General features: G+C 39.4%; 1 pseudogene; it reads right to left on the bottom strand.

Annotated features, from left to right (window-relative positions):
* Positions 1-2,172: 2,172 nt before the first annotated feature.
* Positions 2,173-3,363, bottom strand: LOC149159484 (putative pectate lyase 18; annotated as a pseudogene).
* Positions 3,364-4,351: the final 988 nt, after the last annotated feature.

The raw sequence follows: 4,351 nt of genomic DNA, 5'->3' as shown, positions 1-4,351 counted from the left end.
TGACAGGAAAAGCACAAGTGGTGGTGCGTTCTTTATGGGTCCCAGACTGGTCTCTTGGTTCAGCAAGAAACAGAGTTCAATTGCCTTGTCTACAGCTGAAGCGGAATATGTTGCTGCTGCATCTTGTTGCACCCAACTTCTTTGGATGATGCAGACTTTGCAGGATTATCACATCACTTGTACACCTCCTATTCCTATCTTATGTGACAACACAAGTGCAATCAGCATCTCAAAGAATCCGGTTATGCATTCAAAAACCAAGCACATACCAATCAAGTACCATTTTCTCCGGGAACAAGTACTTGAACAGAAGGTCAAGTTGGAGTATGTTCCTTCTAAGGAACAAGTTGCTGATATTTTCACCAAACCGTTTGCCCAGGGACACTTTGAATACCTCAGGCAAAAGCTGGGGGTTGTTGATGCATCATCTTACTGTTGATCATCTTCCTATTGGTGGTATAGGCTCAGGGGGAGCACATAATGCATTGTTGGCATTATGGAAAAGGAGATCTTGGAAATAGCTGCAATATGTCTCTATCTTACAGATCTGGAGATGCATGAGCATAGGGGGAGCATACCCTTTTCCTTGATGTCAAAAGGGGAGAATGAAGCTGAAGATTATGTGGTTGCCATCAAGTCCAAAGGGGGAGATTGTTGGCATTATGATTCAGGTGTTGTCCTTGATGGCAAACCCATTCAGGTGATAAATCAAGAAGGACGCAGGAAATATGTTCAGCAAGTGCGTCCCCGCAGGTATACCATACAGAACCCGCGTCCAGGGACGCAGGCCAGCCGTTCAGGAGGTGCGTCCGCCCAGTGCACACATTTCAAGGCAGAGAAAAGCACGTGGGGGTTTCTTGTGTGGTATCTAGCCGACGGTTTTGTGTTTCTATGGTGTCGGCTCGTGGTTTTGTTCCATGTTTTGGGGAGAAGCTTGCTTATATAAAGCAAAGGAGTTCATTTGGATTATGAATTATCTTGGTTGAATATCTTTTGGTGAGATCTAGTCCAGATCTATGAAGGCGAATCTTCTAATGGACTGTGATCTCTATGGCGCATGATCAGATTTGTGGATCTGAGTGTTTGGGTTGGTTCTGAAGTCCTCATATCTTTTATATCTGAAGCGACGCAGGTTCAGTGAAGGGAAAGTGCGCCGGGACGCAGTACAGTAAAGGCTCAGGTGCGTCTCTGAGGCAAAGGACGCGGCGCGACTGTGTTATTGGGTGCGTCTCTGAAGCAAAAGACGCGGCGCGATAGTGTTTCTGGGTGCGCCGGTCGCAGCAAAGCATAGAGGAACAGTGCGTCGGCACGCAGAACAGTGGAAGGTAGACTGCGTCCAGTCGCAGGTCACAGAAAGAAAATATGCGTCCCTGTCTTAAGATGATCTGTTGACTGTATATTTCTGTTCATAAGGTGTTCTGGGTTATTTCTGTAATTACTGATCTGATATCTGTAGTGGACTGTATCTGTTGTATACTTGTTGATCATTTAATTCTTCATGAAAAGAAGTAGGGGGTTGTAGCTCCCTTCCAGGAGAGACTGGAAAATGAGAGAGAGTTGTAGCTCTCTGCAGGTTGCAGCCTGCGTGCTGGTAAAGGACTGCACCAGTACAAAATCATTGTAAAAAGAATTTCTTGAAAGAAGATAGAGACATATTGCAGCAGGTGGTTTTCTCCCGCATTGGGTTTCCACCTTACATCTTGTGTTCTTTGGTGTGACTGTCTATTTTCTTTATTCATGCTCATTATTTTATGGTGCTGATATGCAAGAATAATTCAAAAGATCAAATAAGGAAGATTTGGTAAATTGCTTGATAATACTGATTCACCCCCCCTCTCAGTATTATTTCCAACACACAAACATTTTATATTTATGAAATTGAAAAGGTAATAATATCATATGAACATCCATATATTGGATAACTTAGGATACAAGATAATGTCTAGTAATTGCTCCTCATTATTAGCTAAAGTTGCAAACCGTGAATAGGACTGCCGATAATTTTTGGAATTAAGAACTGTGAGAAGGGGGGCATTCAAGAATACACGGTTTTGAAAATTAATGACAATGTCTATAGGCACTCAAATGCCAGAGGACACAATTTCGAAAAGAAATCACAATGTTTGAGAAAAGTCAAATTCATTCGTGATAATGGCTAGCAGGATGTTGGAATTAGCAGGCAGTTTCTTTCTTACATGAGAGCACACCTGCATTCCTAGTGAGCATTTCCACAAGGGATGAACTCTTTGGTTTGGCACTATATGCGGTTGCATAGGTCGAAGGCACTTGTGATCCTGATGGCGTGAAATATGCACCATTTAGCAGCACATCCTCTTCTGATATCCAGTTCCTCTTTTTCCATTCACTTTCTATGGCATTTTGCCTCTTGGTTAATTCTTTAGCTAAGGGATGTGCAGATGCCATGAATCTATTTCCCTGACTCAGTATGGTGGGGTTTGAACTTAAACCAATGGCATACATTCCCCACTTATTGTAATCATTGTTAAACACATGGAAGTATCCAAATCGGCACCTACATCTAGTTAATTCATAATTTAATTTCTAAATAACATAATAGTTATTTCATACCTTTCCTTCACAAAAAATTCAAAATAAGATGGGAAATGAATGAGATAACTATTAAATTATTCACCTTGGAATTCGTTGGACGAGACCTTGGCCAAAATGGTTGAGTGAAACCATTTCCTACATAACATTGTCATGATGGTGGTCGTGACTGTGACCCAATAGCATCACCTACCATTGGAGAAAATCAGAGCATTGTGAAAGTAGAAGATAAGGAATAAAATAGAGTGAATTTCAATTAATGAATGAAAGAGTATGTGAGGTCACCTCATTGTGGCGAGTGAAATAACTGTTGGAAATGTTGATATAGGTGGATGACTTGACTACGTCAGTGAGGCCATCTTCACAGTTAGACATAGAGAAGTTTTCCACCCATATGTGCCTCGCTGTCGAGATGGAAATCCCATCTCCATGATTTATTTTTCTTGACCCACTCTTCAAAGGATACATATTTACTACAACATTTCCTATACTTTTACAGTCATGAATGTGGATCCCATGAATGATGATGCTTGTCACATATTTTATGGTGATAAATGGGCCCTTACCAATGTGGAATTTGGTGCCTCATCCATCGATTGTTTTGAAGCTGTGAATAACAAGCTCTTGCTTGAGTTGGATGAGCATGTCATTGTGGAAGATGATCCACAACGGCTCTGTCTGAATCACAGCATGATGCGGTGTGCCATGGGATGGATTCATGGCATCATCCCCAACATTTGTAACCACATAAAACTTGTCATTTTTGCCTCTGATGGCATGCTTGCCAAATCCAATGCTGCAATCTTCCAGTTGTTTTCTGTTGCACTCCCAATTGCAGTCGCAATGCCAACAGTCATCAATAGGATTACTCGTTGCACATGACAACGTGCACGACTCATCTCCTCCTCTTGTGTTCTTGTTAATAATGCTTCTGCTTCTATTTGAATATGCATACATTGAAGCATTTAGTGTCAATTCAACCTCCAACAATGAATAATTAAAAAAGAAAAATAGAAATATTGAAAAAATGGAATGTAATGTTGCATTGAGCGATTTATTTACTCTTGAATTATTTTCATTATGTTTCTCTCATCTTTCTCCACATGAAATGTGGACCTACTTATATTTCCTGGTGGCTCTACTATCTTGCGTCCCATAAACTTATCTCCATATTTTGATCCAAATGGCTTTGGCGCCCCACCATGAACGTAGCGGAGTATTCCTATCAACAGCACGCAGCTCAAAATACTAATTGGATTGCTCATTTTGACAACCAGGACTCAGCTTTGTCTTCTCAAGAGAACAACAACACTAACAACACTAGTAGGGGTTGCTTCTGCTCTAAGCCACTCTTGCAAATGTCGGGGCCTTCTTATAGTATCTACCATTTTTTCGTTACTATCATGATTTCATCACACTTGGTAAATTACACTATGAATGTAGGGACATGCATCCACTGGAGGAATATGTCAAACATAAGTTGTGATATATATATATATATATATATATATATATATATATATATATATATATATATATATATATATATATATATATATATATATATTCACATTATTAATTTTTATACTTCAATCATTATAATAATAAACATACATATTTCTGGTAAATGTTGCATTTTATATTCTACATTGACTCTAAATATGAAAAAATACACTATAGCCATTGTCTATTCATACTTATTAATTTATCACTAGGTAAATGTTTATAGACAAACATGTATTACATTCTTTAGGTTGTAGGAAGGTAATCTAATTCTTTATGC

The sequence above is a fragment of the Pinus tabuliformis genome, chromosome 5_2 (genome assembly GCF_031772625.1).
Source record: "Pinus tabuliformis cultivar Carrire ecotype Pingquan chromosome 5_2, CPIR1, whole genome shotgun sequence".
Classification (NCBI taxonomy): Eukaryota; Viridiplantae; Streptophyta; class Pinopsida; order Pinales; family Pinaceae; genus Pinus; species Pinus tabuliformis.
The sequence above is the reverse complement of the archived record's forward strand: the minus strand, read 5'-3'. Positions and strand labels throughout refer to the sequence as shown.